The sequence below is a fragment of the Amborella trichopoda genome, chromosome 4 (genome assembly GCF_054954075.1).
Source record: "Amborella trichopoda isolate Santa Cruz 75 chromosome 4, AtrichopodaSantaCruz75HAP2 v2.0, whole genome shotgun sequence".
Taxonomy (NCBI): Eukaryota; Viridiplantae; Streptophyta; class Magnoliopsida; order Amborellales; family Amborellaceae; genus Amborella; species Amborella trichopoda.
Window position 1 is genome coordinate 34,813,331 of NC_142339.1, and position 21,002 is coordinate 34,834,332.

The 21,002-nt window shown below is 38.7% G+C and overlaps 1 protein-coding gene across 3 annotated transcripts in view; it reads right to left on the minus strand.

Moving 5' to 3' along the window:
• Positions 1-21,002, minus strand: part of LOH2 (LAG1 homolog 2) — a 67,107-nt gene that overhangs the window by 25,996 nt on the left and 20,109 nt on the right. Inside the window, exons 1-2 of one of the 3 annotated variants that reach the window (XM_088864006.1) lie at positions 18,527-18,643; positions 17,951-18,445 (exon numbers count right to left, since the gene is read on the minus strand). The exons of the other annotated variants lie outside the window; for them this stretch is intronic. The gene's annotated coding sequence lies outside the window, so the exon portion shown is untranslated. Of the gene's footprint in view, positions 1-17,950; positions 18,446-18,526; positions 18,644-21,002 lie in introns of those variants that run through there. 3 annotated transcript variants of the gene reach the window in all.

The following is a 21,002-nucleotide window of genomic DNA, read 5'->3' on the forward strand; positions in this document are numbered from 1 at the left end:
AAGTGTTCTGCCTGGAATATCTCGGGTCGTTGGATATGTAATGGGCCAGGTCAAGAAGTCGTCTGCTAGGGTGCAGCCAGTGTCGTTTCTTTCTGGACACCACTTTCCAAGCCAGATCAGGGGTTTCCGGTGGGATTACCGGCGGGATGGCTAGGTCAACATGTTGGAAATATCTGGGGGTGGGAGGCGATGCTGATGACCACGAAATAGAGACGGGGTAGTAAAGATCATTGACTTCAAGCCAGACTGTATGTGGGATGCAGCTTGTATCTAAGACCTCCAAAAGAAGTCGAATGGATCCCAACGGTAGAGTTTCCATGGAGATCCAGTGAATGGAGACCAACAATCCACATGCTTCCCCTATTCTTTGGAAAGTTTCAGGGAGCCATGCGTGAAGGGGGATGTGTTTAAGAGTGAGCCAAACCCTTTGTTTATTGAAGGAACCTTCTACAGGCGACCACCCCCGAAGAGAATAAGGGGCTCCTTTGAAAGATACGTTAGCAGCTTCCTGTAAGGCAAGCTGGGCTCTGGCAGGTGACGGAAAGGAAAACAGATAGTCGCCATTAGAGAGGCGTCTACAGGACAAGTTCGGCTCCTTCAAAGATCTGCTGGCCCATCTTTCAATTCCTCTGTAGTCATCACATTGAGGTTTAAAGCTCCCTACTAAAGCTGCGGAGAGTTTAGAATAGTTATTCTCAATCTCCCCGGAAGAAGGGGAGACATAGAAGGAAAGGTAAGGGGAGCCAGGGGCAGAACAGGAGAGGTCTCGAGGGGGCAAGAGGGGGTGTGGGAGGAGAGGAAGTAGCGAGTTTAGTGGCTGAAGTAAACCTGAGTGAAAGAAGCCTTATGGTTGTGAGGCGTGGTCCCCTGGGCTGCAAGAGTATGAGGCGAGACCACCCTACTGCACTTCTGAATGGTTCGAGGAGGAGGGAGGTTCACAAGGCGAGGTTGGGAGAGATGGGTTTTAGGATACAGGACATAAATTCCATCCCAGTTGAGAGAAGGGCGACGATGACGATGAGAAGCTCTCATCAATCATTCACAACAATGCATAGTTCTTAACTATTCGCAAAAAACATTGACTGCTTACCATGTTAGATATCAATTTTTAAGAATGTTTCTCATAATTGCTATCTTTATGAAATGAAGACCAAAGTATTTGACTAGTTATTTATAGAAACATTAGCGAAAATGATTGCTATAGATTGCTTCATGTGAATTCATGCTAATAATTTCAAGGATATTTTGAATATAGGATATTGTTGTTTCTTAATGCTTAGTGATAAAAAGTTTCAAAGATACTTTAAGTATATAAGTGGACCATTCCAATATGCCGGTAGGGAATAAGTGGACTCATCCGGTATGCCGGTGAGATATAAGTGGACCTATCCGACACGTCGATAGGGATTAAATGGATTCATCTGGTACGCGGTGAGAAATAAGTGGACTTACCTGGTACGCTGGTAGGGATTATGTGGCTCATCCGGTACACCAGTGAGATATGAGTGGACCTACCTAGTACGGCGGTAGGGATTATGTGGACCCATCCAAGACGCTGGTGGGGTATATAGGTGACCTACTTGGCACGTCGGTAGGGCATTTGTCAAATCTTTTGGATTATATTAAACTATGTATTTCTGTTAAAGAATTTGAACAATTCTTCATATATGCTCTTCTTCATATTATTTCAATTTGCGTTCCTTAAAAAATATCTACATTTTTTTACAACAATGATTTTTAAGGATTATGATGGTCACTTACTAAGTAATGAAACTCATCAAACTATTGTGAATTCTTTTCAGAATAATTGCAGCCTTATTGTTCGAAAGTACAAGAAGAGGTACAAGAAAAGTTTTGGAGTGTCACAAAGAGGTACAAGAAGAATCTATGCATCAAACTCATCAACAAAAGTTTTGGAGCGTCACTAAGAGGTACAAGAAGAATCTACGCATCAAAGATAAAAAATTTAGGAGCGATAAAGGGAGTGAGAGAAGGAGCTATTTCTATTTCAATTACAAAATGGCACATTGAGGACCCATAGCAACCTGTAACATAAAATTATTGAAGACATTATTGTTACAAAGGTGCATTGTGTGTCAGTGTTTTGGAAAGTATGCAAAAGGATTTCGGGGGAATTGTAGTCCCAAAGGCCATCACCGTTCTTTTAAATCATACAGGTAGAGAGTGAAACCAATGAGAACAACACATGACTGCAACAGTGGGTCCCACTTTACATAACCGTTATTTGAATGGATGGTGGTGATCTAAGGGAATATATGGCTCTTCCCCAATGTTTAGGATGGTTTTTACCCAACAGTTACTGTTTCTTAATAAATTATTTAAGAATTGTGTTCGGATGCCAACCTGGCTATGGACCACAAATTTCTAACTACCCTTTTGGGAGGTGCATGTGACTTGTGAAGTTTCTTTCTGGACCTATTCTCTACGAGGCAGGCCATGCCTTCCTCTGCAAATGCCTTTTTGAGACATTGGAAGGCATAGTAGCTATGGAATTTGTGTCTCCTAGAAATCCTGTGGTATATTTGGAAGGAAGAAAATGTTAGGACTTTCTCTGCGTGCGCGTGCAGGACACACCATGGCATTTGCGATGAGAAGATAGGACGATTTAATTACTTCATGCACCCTTGTGCAGCATAAATTTCAGGGGTCCAAAGTTTAGGGATTCATGCTTTATAAGAGGGTGACTGCCCTAAGTGTCAATCCGGAACTAGACCACATTCTAGAAGGTCGGCCCCCTCAACTAAGACCACCATATTGAACTTTGATGGTAGTTCCTTGATTAATCCATACCATGTGAGAGTTGGAGATGTTGGGCTTTTGTGGCTTTCAAAAGCCTAGTGAGCCTGTAAAAATGAAATGCATAGTGGAATATGCACTTTAGTGGGTGTGTGTTGACTGACCAAAGGTTGGGCGGTTTATGGCCCTGGTCAAATCTAAAACCCTAAGCCCTGGGCATATGGTACAACCGAGAAGGGTTTGCAGGGGGTCATCCATTATTGAAGTCGGAGAGAAGCCTAGGGATCATGTTTGTAGGTTAGGAGAACTGTGTGGTCTCCTGTGTGCTGTTGTAAGTCTGTGAGAGCAATGGCTAACTCCTCAACAAATTTCTGCACGAGATGTATACATGACAGCCACATGGGAAGTAGCCCTTTAGAGGGACACGTGTATATGAGCATTGAGAGAGCCTCTTTTGTACTGTAATGACAAGTGCTAGACTTACTCTTAAAGGGGAGAACTGCAGCCCGCATTTCAGAATCATGGTCCCACTGTTTTATTATCCAATTTTGACAAGCTAATCATGAGCCCCTGCAAAGAGACTGTGGGTCATGGGATCTTATTGGGTTGGATAAATCCAACTTTGACAATCCAATCATGAGCCCCTGCAAAGAGACTGTGGGTCATGGGACTTTGTTGGGTTGGATAAGAAAACAGTTGTGGATCATGGTTTCTGATACGAGTGAAGTGCCCTTCATGTCATTTATTTTGACCCATTGGTACCAGTCCACTCCAAATATATTTTATTTTGATATAATAAATGTTTCTTTGATTTTTTAATATTGTTTTACAATTTTGAAATATTATTTCTGATGTAATTCACATAAAAGGGTATTTCTAAAATTTAAAAATTTTAAAAATAACACATGTGGGACCAAGGATCCAGCCTCACATGCAGGATCACGTGCACCATATGGACCACGCGCTATTTTTTTGTAAAGCATTTTTTTGGCCACGGCATTATTTGTGGAACAAGGGGGGGCATGCCACCTTTTAAGGAAAAAAGGTGGCACGCCACCTTCCAAGGAAGAAAGGGGTATGCCCCATTATTTTAAACATTACTTGTTTCAACTTTAAACTAGCTAAAACTAAGACTGAAAACCTAATGAAATTTGGTTTCTTGCGAGATTTAGATAATATTCTATTTAAATAATATTTCAGTTTGATTTCAAACTTAAATGAGAGATCTAGATAAAGTTTAAATTTGATTGAGGTTTTGCTGGAAATTAGATAAGGCATATGAGAACGAATCTTATTCAAACTAGGAGAAGAAATCCTATTCAAACTTGGAGATAGATTTTCAAGATTTCCCTCTATTCAGAAACCAAGTTTGGACTTATTTCAAACCATCACAAGATCTTTTCTCTCTCCCAAAAGATCCTCTCTATCACACCCCAAAAAGTCTCTCTCTCTCATGCCCAATATTTTTTCCGCCACACCACTTTTCTCTCCGCCTCTCACGTGTCTCTCTCCTATTTTGGCCATCATGCCACCCTCTCTCCACGCTAGAGAGGGCTCCTTCAATCTCTTGTTTTATTTGGAGTAGTTTATTTTTGAAGGAGAAGAAGAGGAGGAATTAAAAGTAGGTTTGTCATATTTTTTTGAAGAATAAAGAGAGAACTCAAGCCTAGAGAGATCAACTCCCAAGATCAGCCCTAATTTGTTCCCATAGGGTTTCTATAGATCCTTGTATATTTTTTAGCTCTCTAAAACCCTAGAGAAAGTAGTATTGCCTATAAAGCTTCCCTTATCTTAGAATTTCCTGCAACACCTTACGGAGTAAAAGTACGCCATTGGCCAGGGAATTGGGTGTAGGGTGTATTAAGTCCTGGTAGAGTAACTCCAGGCATCTTCTAATAAGTTTTCCCATTAGCATTTATTTATTTTTTTTCAGCATTATTTTCTTTTTCTGTGAATTTCCAGTAACTTATTTTTTGCTAAGAATCGTAATAAAAGTTAGAATAAAGTTCTTGGATAACTTCTATTTATCTTGGCAGTGAAAATAAAGATCCAAAGTTATATCTAGGGCATTGTTCTCATTTTTCATCAACATATTGTCGTCCATCTAAGTGGAATTCTGGTATTTGAAATAAAAGTAAAAGAAAAAATTTTAAATTTAATGCCTAAAGAGTTCCACATAGCAACCACCTTACATTAGTATCAGAGCTTCTATATTTCACTACCATAGTTTAGGAGTTTTATTTTTTTTTATTTGGTCCAAGAAACATGACTTCAAAAGGTTTATTGGCTGAATTTATTAAGACTGGAAATTTTAATGGGAAAAACTATCTTAGTTGGAAGAGAAAAATAGGCTATGTCCTCTTTGAAGGACTTAGCCAAATGCTTATTGATGAACCCCCGCAAGTCCCAAGAGGTAATGCTTATGAGAGACAAGGCGTAAGAGAAGCTCATGCTCAATGGGAGCAATAAAACACTCCACTAAAACATGTGCTACTTATGGACATGAATGACTCCCATGCTCTCGAGTATGAGCACCTAAAGACTGCTAAGGAGATTTGTGAACGACTCGAGACTGATTATGCCTCACCTTCCCTCACAAGAAAGACAATAGCTATGACGCAATATTCAGATTTGAAGATGAAGGAAGGAGGCAAGTTAACCGAGTACACAGCAGTTCAAAACCTTAGTTCATGAACTCGAGGCGATACAAGTCAAGACAAATAAAAATATGCTGATCTGCAAGTTGTTGAATTCTATGCCGAGCTCATGGGAAAACTTCATTTTAGGCATTATGATAAGGGAGAAGTTGGACGAGATCATCACCAAACCTAGAGCCGAAGAAGAAAGGAGATTTCTCACGATACCTCAGCCATGAATGACTCCATAAATATGGTAAACCTTCAACCCAACTCTGGTTCATTCAAGAAGAAGAAAGGCAAGGGAAAGAATAAGAACAAAACAAATAAGGATCAAGAGGGGAATAATGGGCCAAAAATAAGAAGGATTTTAAGGATATCTCGGAAGAAATTCGGGCACATTGCCAAGTATTGTAAAACACCCAAGAATGTGAATATCGAGAGTGATAGGGAGCATGCATGTGTAATCCTAGAGACTATGCCGGCTTACCCTAAAGTAGGGCCATGGTGTTTTGACTCAGGGTCACTGTCCATGTGTCAAAGACAAAGGATGGATATAGAAATTTCCAGCCTGTTGCCCCTGGGGATCAGTATATCTATATGGGTGGGAATCAAAAGACTAAAATATTGGGTATTGGAGATTTCATCCTTCAACTTGAGAATGGCAAAAGCATGGTCCTCAAGCAAACACATTATGCTCCTGAGATGAGGAAGAATTTGGTTTCGGTCGCTAAATTGGCTAAGGCATGCTACTCCAGCATTTAAACTGGTAATAAGGTTGAGGTGAAATATGGAGATGAATTAGTCATGAATGGCCATCTTGTAGAAGGTTTATTTCCAATTGCAATAAAGAATTTCATTTCTTAAGTCTCGTGTTATATTGATAACATTAACGTATAAATATAGCATATGAGACTAGGGCACATACAAATAAAAAACGGGATGGAGAGATTAATGAGCGAGGAATGATTGGGTAATCTAAATGAAGACTTAACCAGAGTCTATGAATAAAGTATTCAAGGCAAGTTGGTTAAGAAAATTCTTCAAAGATTTGAAATGGAAAATTGCTGACCCATATTAACACCTATTGAAAAGAAGACCGAGCTTAGCCTAGCCATGTGTCCTACTACTTCAGAAGAAAAGGAAGGCATGGAGAGAATTTCATATAGAAGTGTAGTTGGGTCACTAATATATGCTATGTCAAGGACAAAGACCAGTTTTATCTTTTGCCATGTTTGATTAGCAGGTTCCAGAGTAATACAGGTATAGAGCACTAGTAGGCCATCAAAAGAGTACTATGACATTTCAAGGGAATTGTTAATTACACACTCACTTATGGAGGAGGCTTGGATATATAGATAAAGATATTCAAATACATATTATCAAGCGATCCAGATGAGCATAGGTCCACATCCGAATATATCTTCAAGCTTGCAATGTGGAGCTGTTTCTTAGTGTTCAAAGAAACAGGATATACTTGCACTCTCGACTATGGAGTCAGAGTATGTGGCATGTTGTTTCCCGGCTAAAGTAGCAGTCTGGTTAAAGAAGTTCCTGAATCAACTAAAATTTGATCCAGTAAAGTGCACGTTTGTCAGAATCTTCTGCAACAACTAGGCATCTATTTGCGTATTAAAAGAGCCAAGGTTCACAAGAAATCGAGGCATATAAAGCCATGCCACTCCCACATTCGCAATGAGATCTAAGCAGGAGAGATTCAAATTGCATATACAGACAGACCATGTTAGCATATCTTTTTTAACAAAAGGACTAGTGGCAAATGTTTTTATCAAACATATACATAGGATGGGCTTAAGAAAAATTGAGAGGGAGTGCTTGTATGGCCTTCAAAGGCCAAGTGGGAGAAGTTGGGTTTCTATGGCTTTTAAAGGCCTAGAGAGCGTGTAAAAATGATATGCATAGCGGAATTTATACTTCAGTGGAGTGTGTGTTGACTGACCAAGGGTTGGGCGGTTTATGGCCCTGATTATGTCTAAAACCCTTAGCCTTGGGCATGGGCATATGGCACAACCGAGAAGGGTTTGCAGTAAGTCATCCCTTGTTGAGGCCGACGAGACAACTAGGGATCATTTGTAGGCCAGAAGAAAAATGTGGCATCCTACGTGCAGTTGTAGGCCTGTGAGAACAAGGATCAAATCCTCAGCAAACTTCCGCAAGACGTACACATAAGACAGCAGCATGGGAAGCAACCCTTTAAAGGGATACGTGTACATGTCCATTGAGAGAGCCCCTTTAGCACTTTAATGACAAGTGCTAGATTTGCTCTTAAAATAGGGGGAACTGTAATCTACAATTTAGGATTATGATCTCTGTTTCATTATCCAACTTTAACAAGCCAATCATGAGCCCCTGCGAAGAGACTATGGATCATGGGACCTTGTTGGGTTGGATATGAGAATAACCATGGTTTCTGAGGTGAGTGGACTACCCTTAGCGTCGCCTATTTTGACTCATTGATACCAGTCTACTCTTAACATATTTTATTTTGGTATTATAAATATTTTTCTAATTTTTTAAATTTTTTTCATAATTTTGAAATATTATTTCATGTGTAATTTTCATAAAAAGGTATTTCTGAAATTTCAGAATTTTAAAAATAACGCATGCGGGACCAAGGATCCAGTCTCACACGTGGAACCACGCCCTATTTTTTTGTAAAGAATTTTTTTGGCCACGCCAGCATCTTAGAAATAGAGGCGCCACGTCATTATTTGTAGAACAAGGGGGAGCACGCCCGCTTTTAATATTTTATATAGTTTAAAATATTTAAAAGGTGGGCACGCCACCTTTTAAGGAAAAAAGGTGGCACACCACTTTCTTAAGAAAGGGGCACGCCCCATTATTTTAGACATTATTTGTTTCAAATTTAAACTAGTTAAATCTAAGATGAGAAATCTAATGAGATTTGGTTTCTTGGGAGATCTAGATAATATTTTATCTAAATAACATTTAAGTTTGATTTCAAACTTAAATGAACAATCTAGATAAAGTTTAAATTTGATTGAATTTATATTTTAAATAGGAGTGGAACAAAGTGTAAGGGTATAAGGTCTGAATCTTTCCATCAAAAATCATGATGGCTGATTTTTGGAATAGATGGCTCTGATGAATCTCTCACCCCACAGATTTCCTAATTATCCTTAAAAGGTTTTGCTGGAAATTAGAAAAGGCAACATGATAAAGAATCCTATTCAAACTAGGAGAAGGAAGCTGATTCAAATTAGGAGATAGATTTCTTCTAAATTTCCTTCTATTCAAAGACAAAGTTTGAACCTATTTCATACCATCACAAGATCTTTTCTCTCCCAAAAGATCCTCTCTCTCTCACGCCCCAAAAAATCTCTCTCCCTCTCATGCCCAAGATTTTTCTCTGCCACACCACTTTTCTCTCCACATTCTCTCATTTCTCTCTCTCCTATTTTTGGCCATCATGCAACCCTCTCTCCAGCCTAGAGTCTCACGTACTCTCCATCTCCTTCTCTCTATTGTTTTATCTTGAATAGTTTATTTTTAAAGGGGAAGAAGAGGAGGAAATAAAATTAGGTTTGCTCTATTTTTTTGAAGAATGAAGAGAAAAACTGATTCCAACACCACCTTTAGGAGTACAAGTGTGCCATTAGTCAGGGAATCAAGTGTGGGGTGTACTATGTCCTGGAATGATAACTCAAAGGATCTTCTACTAAGTTTTCCTATTAATTTTTATTTATTTTCAGTATTAGTTTCTTTTTTCTGTAAATTTTTAGGAACTTATTTTGTGCTAAGAATTGTAATAAAAGTTAGAATAAAAGTTCCTGGATTACTTCTATTTCTCTTGGCAGTGAAAATAAAGATCCTAAGTTGTATTTAGGGCAATGTTTTAATTTTCCAGCAACATATTGTGACCCATGTAAGTGGAATTATGGTATTTGGAATAAAAGTAAAAGAAAAATTTACCTAGAGCTCCACATAGCCACCACCTTACAGAAGGGGTACTTGGAGATAGCACAAGGAGAGTTTTTTTAATGCCCATTTCAGGCCTGTATGAATCAGTGTTATTGCCTAGATTTTGGTAGTATAAGAATTTCATGTACGACGTTATAGCTGAAGATGACTCTCTCAATTCATTCATTGTTTGTTCATGTTGCCTACAGAGAGGCTAATAAAAGGTCTGACAGCTCATGAAAGAGAAAGTGAGATTTAGCATCTAGCCCATGGGTATCCTTTCTTATATATTCCAATTCCACATCTGACCCCCCACGGCCCTAATAGGTGTGGCTATGTGGAACTCAAGGTATTAAATTAAAAAAATTTCTTTTACTTTTATTCCAAATACTAGAATTCCTCTTACATGGACCACAATATGTTGCTGAAAAATTAAAACAACACCCTAGATACAACTTAGGATCTTTATTTTTACTACTAAAAGAAATAAAAACTATCAAGGAACTTTAAGCTAACTTTTATTATAATTTTTAAAACAATATAAGTTCTTAAAAATTTACAGAAAATCGAAAGTAAAACAGAAAATAAATAAAAACCGATAGGAAGACTTATCGGTTAGGAGTTACCTAACCAAGACTTGGTACACCCCACACTCGATTCCCTGACCAATGGCGGGTAGGGCTTGGTACACATTTTTGCTCAATAAAGTGTTGCTGGAAATTCTAAGATAGGGAAGCTTTGTAGGCAATATCCGCCTTCTGCTCGGGTTTTAGAGAGCTCAAAATATAAACTAGGGTTTATACAAACCCTAGGGGAACAAAATAAGGCTGATTTTGGGAGTTGAACTCTCTCTAAGGTAAGATTCTCTCTTTTTTCTTAAAAATACAGCAAACCCTTTGTCTAGGGTTTCTCCAAGGAAATGCCACCTCTATTTTTCTTCTAAAACATAATATAGAGGAGAGAGAGAGACGTGAGAGAGGAGGTGGAGAGAAAGTGGCATGATGTAGAGAAAAAACCCCCCACAATTTGGTACGTGAGGGAGAGAGAGAGAAAAGATCTTGTTGATGAATCTCAAATTTGGTCATTAAATAGAAGGAAATTTAGAAGAAATCCTATCTCTTTATCTAATTTCCAGCGAAGTTTTTTAGGATAAATAGAAAATCTATTGGATGAGAGATTAATCAAAGTCATCTATCCAAAAATCAGTCATCATAACTTTGAGTTGAAAAATTAGGAATCATATCCCCTTACACCTTGACCCAATCTACTCCTATTTAAAATATAAATCCAATTAAATTTAAACTTTATCTATTTAAATTTGAAATCAAAATTAAATATTTTTTAGATAAATATTATCTAGATTTCCTATAATATCGGAAACCATATCTCATTAGATTTCCATCTTTAGATTTAACAAGTTTAAATTTCAAAAAAATAAAGTTTAAAAAAAGGGGGTGTGCCCCTTTCTACCTAAAAATATGGCGTGGAGCCATATTCCACAAAAAATGGGGAAGGAAATACAATGCCTTAAAAAGTGATGTTCCCCCCCTTTTTCCCATTAAAAAAACAAGGCCCTTTTTTTCAGTTAAAAAAAGAAAACAAATTTAACTTTTAAAAGTGGTGTGCTCCTTTTGCCACAAAAAGTGGCGTGACACTTTTCCTTTACAAAGAATAGGGCATGGTCCCTAAGGTGCACGTGGTTCCACATGTGGGGTAGGATCCTTGGTCCCACATGTGCAACTTAAAGTTCTAAAATCTTCAAAAACACCTTTTTATGAAAATTTATAGCAGAAATAATATTTTAAAATTCAAAAAAATATTTAAAAATCAAAAAAACATTTATAATGCTAAAATAAAATATACTAGGAGTGGACTAGTACCAATGGGTCAAAATAAGTGATAATAAAGGCCATCCACTCGTCTCAGAAACCATGATCCACAACTATTCTCTTATCCAACCCAACAAAGTCTCATAACCCACAGTCTCTTTGTAGGGGCTCATGATTGCCTTGTCAAAGCTGGATAATAAACAATGGGACTATGATCAAGGAAAGTAGATTTCAGTTCCCCCTTTATGAGCAAGTCTACTACTTATCACTACAGTGCAAAGGGGGTGTTTCAATACACATATACATGTGTCCCTCTAGAAAAGGGCTGCTTCCCACACTTGTATATGTTGTGCGAAAGTCTGTTGAGGATTTTGGCCCTTGCTCTCATAGGCCCAGAACCGCACACAGGAGATCACACAATTCTCATGGCCTACAAACATGATCCCTGAGCATCTCTCCCACCTCAACAACGGATGACCTACTGTAAACCCTTCTCATTAGTGCCACATGTCTAGGGCCATAAACCGCCTAACCCTTGGTCAGTCATCACACACACTCCCATTAAATGCATATTTAAAGGCCATACAATTACTCCCTCAATTTCTCTCAAGCCCATCCCATGTACATGTTCGGCAAAAACATTTGCCACCAATCCTTTAGTTAATTGCTAACATAGCCTCTATCAAGAGATACACAATCATAACCTCTCCCACTCAGATCTCATTGCAAATGTGGTAGTAGCATGGCTTTATATGCCTGGATTTCTTGTGAAACCTCGGTTCTTTTGACACGCAAATAGCTACCTGGTTGTCGCAGAAGATTCTGACACACCGGCAACGCACTGGATCAAACCTGAGTTCATTTAGTAACTTCTTCAACCAAACTGCTTCTTTAGCTGTAAAATAATATGCCACATACTCTTGACTCCATAATCGAGCGTGCAACAATATCCTGTTTATTTGAGCACCAAGAAACAGCCGCACCTACAAGCGTGAAGATATATCTGGATGTCGACTTACTCTCATTTGGATCACCCTGATAGTCCGCATCTGAGTATCCTTGTATCTGTACATCTGAGCCTTCTTCATAAGTGAGTGCATAATTAACAGTTCCCTTCAAATATCGCAATACTCTTTTGATGGCCTTCTAGTGCTCCATGCCTGGATTACTTTGGAACCTGCAAATCAAACTCATGGCATAAGATAAATCCGGTCTTGTCCTTGACATAGCATACATTAGTGACCCAGACGCACTTTTGTATGAAATTCTCTGCATGGCCTCTTTTTCTTCGGAAGTAGTGGGACACATGGCTAAGCCAAGCTTGGTCTCCTTGTCAATAGGAGTTATATGGGCCGACAATTTTCCATTTCAAATCTTTACAGAATTTTGTTGCAATATGTCTCTTGAGATAGTTGAATTGTTTTCTCTTTCTGTTCCGGGTAATTTTGATCCCCAAAACCTATGATGCCTCTCCAAGATCCTTCATATCAAAATACTGTGACAAGAAAGCTATTGTGTCTAATACGAGACTCATCAAACTACTAGCAATTAACATGTCCTCCACATATAAAGAGATGAAGACCGCATCACTCCCAGCAAATGACAAGGTCTCCTGAAACTTAATGTATCACTGCCTTGAAGCTTGTTAAAGCCTTGAAGGGACTTATTAAGTTTACACACTACGTTTTCCTTTCCCTTTTCTATGAAACCCTTTGGTTGTTTTATATAAATTTCTTCTTCTAACACCCCATTCAGAATACAATCGTAACATCCATCTGGTGGAGTTCGAAGTCGAAATGGGCTGTTATGGCTATTAGGATTCTAATGGAAGGGAGTTTCGCTATAGGGGAGAAGGTCTCATCATAATCTATTCCTTCTCTCTGGGTAAAGCCTCTAGCAACTAATCTAGCTTTACAATTTTCCAACTTCCCTTCTGAGTTTAATTTCTTCTTATAAATCCACTTGCAGCCTATGGGTTTTCTATCAAGAGGTAGTTTCACTAATTCTCAAACATTGTTGTGTTTGATAGAGTTAAGTTCATCAATCATGGCTTCATCCCATTGGGTCTTTTCATGATAGGTTATGGCTTCTTGGTAAGAACAAGGTTTATGAATGGATTATTCTTCAATTCTCATAATATTCTCCTAGGTAGAACTCAAGTTTTCTCCTAATTTGGTTACTTCTCCTAAGATGAGGTGGTTCAGGATCATGGCCTAACCTGTGTCATTTTCTATCTTATGAAACTTGGCTTGTTTCACTCAAGGAATTCTTCCTCAAGGAAATGAGCGTCCCTACTCTCAAGGACAGCCCCTATGTCAGGATTATAAAAACAGTTTCCCTTACCATGCAGTGGGTATCTTATGAAGATGGACTTAATAGTTTTAGGATCTAATTTTGTACTACTTTGATAGGGTATTAAGACATGGGCAGAACATCCTCACAATCTAAGGTGATTAAGGGAAGGAGCACGATCAGTGAAAATCTCAAGAGGAGTTAGTGGGACAACTTTTGTGGGAGTTCGATTAAAGATATAGTTGGCTGTCAAGACAACTTCTCCCCAAAAATCTAGAGAGAGTTTAGCAAGTCCCATCACACTCCTCACCATATCCATCAAGGTCCTATTCTGTCTCTCAGCTACCCCATTTTGTTGAGGAGTGTATGGCATAGTATATTGATGTATAATACCATGCTCAATACAGGATTCTTTAAATAGTCGTGAGGAATATTCTCCACCCCTATCAGATCTAATGACTTTAATTTTCTGGTTTGTTTGGGTCTATACCTCGGCTTTAAACTCTTTGAACCGGTCTAGGGCTTCAACTTAAAATATAAACATAGCCAAAAAGGGAGTGACCATCTATAAATGTGATAAAGTACCTCTTGCAGCCCTTAGTGGCCGCATTCCTAGGTCAACAAATATCACTATGAACAACCTCTAATATGTCAGCCGCTCTATGATCTTTCGCAATGGATTTCTTAACATGCTTTCCTTGAACACATGCATCACAGACTCTGGTTAAGTCTCCATTTAGATTACTCAATAATCACTCTCTTTAATCTCTCCATTCTTTTAGGATTTATGTGCCCTACTCTCACGTGCCATATATACGCATCATTATCATCATCATTATAATACGAGACATAAGAAATGGAATTTTTTATTGCAACTGAAAAAAAAACCTTTTACAAGATGACCATTCATGACTAATTCATCTCCATATTTCACCTCCACCTTATTACCGGCAAAAATGGTGGACTAGCCTTGCTTTGCCAATTTTGCGACCAAAACCAAACTCTTCCTCATCTCAAGAGCACAAAGAGTTTGCTTTAGGACCATACTTTTTCCATTCTCAAGTTGGAGGATGAAATCTACAATACCCAAAATTTCAGCCTTTTGAATTCTGTCCATATAAATATACTAATTCCCAGGGGCAACAGGCAGGAAATTTCTATATCCATCCTTGGTGTTTAACAGATTGTCAATGGACCCTGAGTCAAAACAGCATAACCCTTCTTTAGCGTCAGCTAACAAAGTCTCAAGGACCCCACAAGCATGCTCTTTATCGCCCTTGGGATTCGCATTCTTGGGTGCATTGCAATACCTAGCAATGTGCCCAAATTTATAGCAATAATAGCACTGGGTATTCTTAAAATCCTTCTTTTTCTTAGGCCCTTGATTCTTATTCGATTTGTTCTTATTTTTCCCTTTGACTTTCTTCTTCTTGAATGAACTAGGGTTGGGTTTAAGATTTAGCACATTGACGGAGTCATTCAAGGCTGAAGTATTGCGAGACAATTTCCTTTCTTCTTCGACGTTAAGTTTGGTGATGATCTCATCCAACTTCAGCGTGCTCTCCCTTGTTGCAAGGCCTGAAATGAAGTTTTCCCATGAGCTTGGCATAGAATTTAGCAACTGGCATATCTGCATGTTTTCATCCTGTTTGACTTGTGCGGCCTTGAGCTCACGAACTAAGACTCTGAACTGCTGTATATGCTCAGCAAACTTGCCTCTTTCATCTTCAAATCCGAATACTACTTCATAGCCATTGTCCTTTTTGTGAGGAAAGGTGAGGCATAATCAGTCTCAAGTCGTTCATGAATCTCCTTTGCAGTTTTTAGGAACTCATACTCAAGAGCATGGGAGTCATCCATAGCTATAAGTAGCACATGTTTCGCTAGAGTATTTTTGCGCTCCCACTGAGCATGAGCTTCTCTTACCTCTTGCCTCTGATAAACATTACCTCTTGGGACAAGTGGGGGTGTTTCAATAAGCATTGGGCTAAGTCCTTCTTCAAAGAGGACATAGCTTATTTTTCTCTTCCAACTAAGAAAGCTTTTTCCATCAAATTTTTCAATTTTAATAAATTCAGCCAAGAAACCTTTTGAGGTCATGTTTCTTAAACCAAATAAAAATAACGAAAAACTCCTAAACTATGGCAGTAAAATATAAAAGCTCTGATACCAATGATAGGAGTGGCTATGTGCAATTCAAGGCATTAAATTCAAACAAAAAATTGTTTTTATTCCAAATACCTAAATTCCACTTATATGGGCCACAATATGTTTCTAGAAAATTAAAACAATACAACCTAAGATCTTTATTTTTAATGCCAAGAGAAATAAAAACTATCCAGGAACTTTAAACTAACTTTTATTATAATTTTTAACACAATATAAATTAATGAAAATTTACAGAAAATAGAAAATAAAACACTAAAAATATACAAAAACCAATGGGAAGACTTACTAGAAGATGCCTAGAGTTACCCAACTAGGACTTGGTACACCCCACACTCGATTCCCTGACCAATGGCACATTTTTACTCCTTAAAGTGCTGCTGGAAATTCTAAGTTAGAGAAGGTTTGTAGACCATCATTCTTCCTCTTGGGTTTTAGAGAGCTCAAAAATAAACTAGGGTTTATACAAACCCTATGAGAACAAAATAGGACTGATTTTGGGAGTTGATCTCTCTCTAAGGAAAGCTTCCTCCCCCTTCTTCTTTAAAAATACAACAAACCGTTTTTCTAGAGTTTCTCCAAGAAAAGGCCATCTCAATTTTTCTTCTAAAACAAATTACAGAAGAGAGAGAGAGAGAGGTAGAGTGCCTCTCTTTGGTTAAAAGAGAGAGAGTGATGTGAGAGAGGTGGAGAGAAAGTGGCACGAAGGAGAGAAGGAAATCCCCCCACAATTTGGTGTCTGAGGGAGAGAGAGAGAGAGAGGATCACAATTTGATGCGTGAGAGAGAAAGAGGATCTTTGGGAGAGAAAATATCTTGTGATGGATATCAAATAGGTTCAAACTTGGTCTTTAAATAGAAAAAAATATAGAAGAAATCATCTCCTAGTTTGAATAGGATTTGCTTTATCTAATTTCCATCTAAACCTTTTAGGATAGATAGAAAATCTATGGGGTGCGAGATTAATTAGAACCATCCATCCCAAAGAACCTAATCCCCTTACACCTTCACCCAATCCACTCCTATTTAAAATATAAATCCAATCAAATTTAAACTTTATCTATTTAAATTTGAAATCAAACTTAAATATTCTCTAAATAGGTATTATCTAAATTTTCCATAATATTGGAAACCATATCTTATTAGTTTTCCATCTTTAGATTTAGCAAGTTTAAATTTCAAAAAAATAGAGTTTAAGATAAGGGGGCGTGCCCCGTTCTTCCTAAACATATGGCGTGGAACCATATTCCACAAAAAATGGGGTGGGGAATACAATGCCACAAAAAGTGGCATGCACCTCCTTTCTCTCATTAAAAAAATGTGGCCCCTCTTTTTGTTTAAAAAAAAAACAAATTTAACTTTCAAAAGTGGCGTGCTCCTTTTGCCACAAAAAATGGCGTGCCACTTTTTCTTTACAAAAAATAGGGTGTGGTCCCTAGGTTGCACAATGTCCCACATATAGAGGGCTGGATCTTTTGTCCCACATGTGCGATTTAAAGTTTTGAAATTTTCACAAATAAGCGACAACAGGGGCACTTCGCCCCAGAAATCATGATCAACAACTGTTCTCTTATCCAACCCAACAAAGTCCCATGACCCACAGTCTCCTTGCAGGGGCTCATGATTGGCTCGTCAAAGTTGGATAACAACCAGTGGGGAAAATGATCTTGGAATGTGGACTTCAATTTCCCCCCTTAAGAGCAAGTCTAGCACTTATCACTACAGTGCAAAGCGGACTCTCTCAATGCACATGTACACATGTCCCTCTAGAAAAAGGTTGCTTTCCATGCAGTTGTCATTTGTACATGTCGTGCGGAAGTCTGTTGAGGATTTTAGCCATAACTCTCACAAGCCTACAGCCACACACCGGAGACCACACAGTTCTGGCCTCCAATCATGACCCTTTAACATCTCTCCAACCTCAACAAAAGATGACCCACTGCAAACCCTTCTCGATAGTACCACATGCCCAAGGCCAAGGATTTTCGACATGACCAAGGCCATAAACAGACCAACTCTTGGTCAGTCATCACACATACTCCCACTGAATTGCATATTTCACTATACATATCATCTTAGTTTCAAAAGCGCTAGGCAGATCCTAGGCGGCCAAGGGGCTCCAGGCCGCCCAGCGCCTAAGCGGGCACTCAGAACCTGAGCGGCCCAATTGAATCCAAAAAGGATTCTACAGTTATATATTGCATAAAATATAAGAATTAGGTATTTAGAGCACATCAGAATTAAAAGTATACTACACATTAGCACACACTCCATAAGCATAACCATAAGTAGGTCCATAATCCATATCCAATTAAAACTTAAAATTTACCGTTCATAGTTCAATCAAAGTTCAAAGTTTAATAATTATTCAACATTCATCATTCATCATCAGAAAAATTAGGGTCAGCTGCATTGGCATCATATTCATCGAAGTTGTCACCCTCCTCGACATATTGATCGTCCTCCTCCGTCTCTTCTGAATCTGCCTCTTCTTCGTCATCTTCCTCCTCCACTCTTCTGAATCTTCCTCTTCTTCCTCATCTTCCTCCTCCACCCTCATTCTTTGTGTAGAAGATCTAGTGGCCCTTGGAGGGTCTGCTGATGTCCCTGAAACATCCATGACCATGTCCCATGTCAATCCTTCATGCCCCTTGACATCATCATCATCAACTAACCACTCCATAGCATTGTCCATATTTTTTGAGCTGATGGAGTCTCTCTTATCTCTCTTAGCAAGTACGTCCTTCAAGAATCAATTATACTTGACATAGACTAGGTCATTGAGCCTCTTTGATTCAAGCATGTTCCTTCTCTTCGTATGAATCTAACAAAATCAAATGAAACTAATTAAAATCTATGCTATGTATTATTAATACAATTATACAAATTACCCTTACGGCCTTACCCTTTCAAAAGTACTCAAATTGTGCTCACAACCAGATGAGGAAGTAGTTAGGTTTAAGATCCGAATGGCCAACTTTTGTAAATTTGGAGAACCACACCCATGTTGGCTCCACCAATTGGCTGCAAAGATATAGAATAAAATCATAAATAAATAATAGAATTATAAAACTGAAACTTGATTACTTGAACTTGATGAACTTAAAATATTATTACTTCCTGGATCAATTTTGGTCCTTTTTCTCATCGCCATTGGACTCCCAAAAGACTTTAATGAGCACTTGTAATTTATCAGCTCATCAGCGCTTATAATATCTTGGATATCAGGATCAGGGACTAGCACATCCAGACACTTATTAAATCCAGTCATCATTATGCCATTTGTGTGTATATCCTTGTCAACATTAAAAAACGTTGTGTTCAAATAATAACCAGCCGCATGCAATGGTCGATGTAGCTGCCTATCCCACTTCTTATCAATAATCTCCCAAACAAGCTTGTAGTAGTTCTCATCATTATCAAAATTTTAGGCTATCTCTCTTTTGCATTTCTCCATAGCTTCATATATATAGCCCAAAGAAGGCTTGCCGCTATCAACCATGCGAAGGACTTTGACAAGAAGAAAAAATACCTTAATAGCACCCTTCACGCCTCGCCAAAAAGCCTTAAAAAGAATAATATCTCTCACCTTCTTCCCAAACTGATCTTTGGACCACTTGCATGCTCTCCAGTCATTCGAGGTAAACATCTGCTTCAACTGCAATCTCCTCGAATGTATGCTATCTAGGTATATGTACGAGGTTGCAAATCTCGTGACCCCAGACCTCACAATCTCTTTCTTCTTTGTAAATCTATGCATCATGTTGAGGGTGAGATGGTGGCCATAAATGAAATTTGTAACTGACTTGCCCTCTTCACTGCACCTGATATCTCGGTTAACCGCCAAGAGCCTCAAGCATGAGGTCTATACAATGAGTTGCACATGATGTCCAAAAGATTCTAAGATAAGCTATACGCAACAAATTAGCTACAGCAACATTACGAGCAGCATTGTCTGTGACAACCTATACAACATGATGCTCCCCAACCTCCTTGATTCCCTTCTCTAAAACTTGGAATATGCAATGGACATCATAGATATGATCAAAGGCATCAATAGACCTCAAAAAAACAGTCCCTAAAGGACAATTCACAAGCAAATTCATCTAACTTCTTCTCTTCCTATCACTCCAAGCATCAGCCATAATAGAAACCCCAAACTGAGCTCATGCATCCTTCTTAACTTCTACAGCTTCCTTTGTGACACTCACCGCTTTTTTCAAAAAAGGCTCTAAAAGCTCATATGGGGTTGGAGGTTTCATCCCAGACCCAAATTGACCAAGTGCCTCTACCGCGGCATAGAAGCTGCTTAAGCACGTGGTATTGAAAGGAATACTCATCTCATAAAACAATGTAGCAAGATAATAAGCAGTTCTATCTCTCTCTTCCTTCTTTATTCTATCTTCAATGGTGGTTTGCTTCTTTGTTTTCTCTCTTGTAACCTCAGAGTCAGGCTGAGGCAAAAAACTATCCATAAGGCCTCTAACATGAGGCTTCTTACTCCCATAACCAGAACCAGAACCAGAAGTAATTACAACTCCCTTTCCCTTTCCCCTAATAATGGATTGTTCTACTTCTACCTCCTGACAACCCTCCCCAATCCCATCCTCATAACTATCATCATCATCATTATTGACCCAAACCCCAAACCTAATCTCCGCAATGGAGGCAAATCTCTCACCTTTTGTTACTTTTACCATATTAAAAAAATTGGTTATTTCCTTTTTAACAGCATCAAGAGTCTTTTTACATGGGGCAGCATTTCCCCTGATACTGACAAGATATTTCTTGAACCGGTTTATACCCCTTTTGGTAATCATTAAGATCTGGGTTGTAGCCATATTTCCAACCGGGATCACCACTCCTATTAGAACGCGAACAAGACATCTCAAAATAATGCAATTTATACATGCAATAAAAAAAATCACTTACTTTGAGTTTGATTGCTCAATCTCCAAACTTCAACCTCAAAGATGCTTCTAAGGACTCAAAATCTTCTAAAAACCCCCCTATAGATTTATAAAACATCAAAATTTAAATCTAATATCAATGGGTGATGTTTTGATCAATTTCTCATAACTTTGAGAAACCCTCTAAAATAGGCTCCAATAAGTTTTATGTTTCAAATGGACCTAAAACCCCCATTTTTTGCCCTTTAGTACAAAAACAATGGACCAAAAATGCCCCCACCAAAAGCAATTTCTACCAATGGGCAGGGTGCTGGGCAGCCGCCTAGGTGGTTTCCTAGGTGCCTAGGTGGGCGCCTAGGGACCACCGCGTTTTAGGGCGCCTAGGCCTGGGCGATGCGCCCAACCCCCAGATCCGCTGAGGCGCTGGGTGGTCCACTTTTTGGAACACTGCATATCATTTTAACAAGCTCT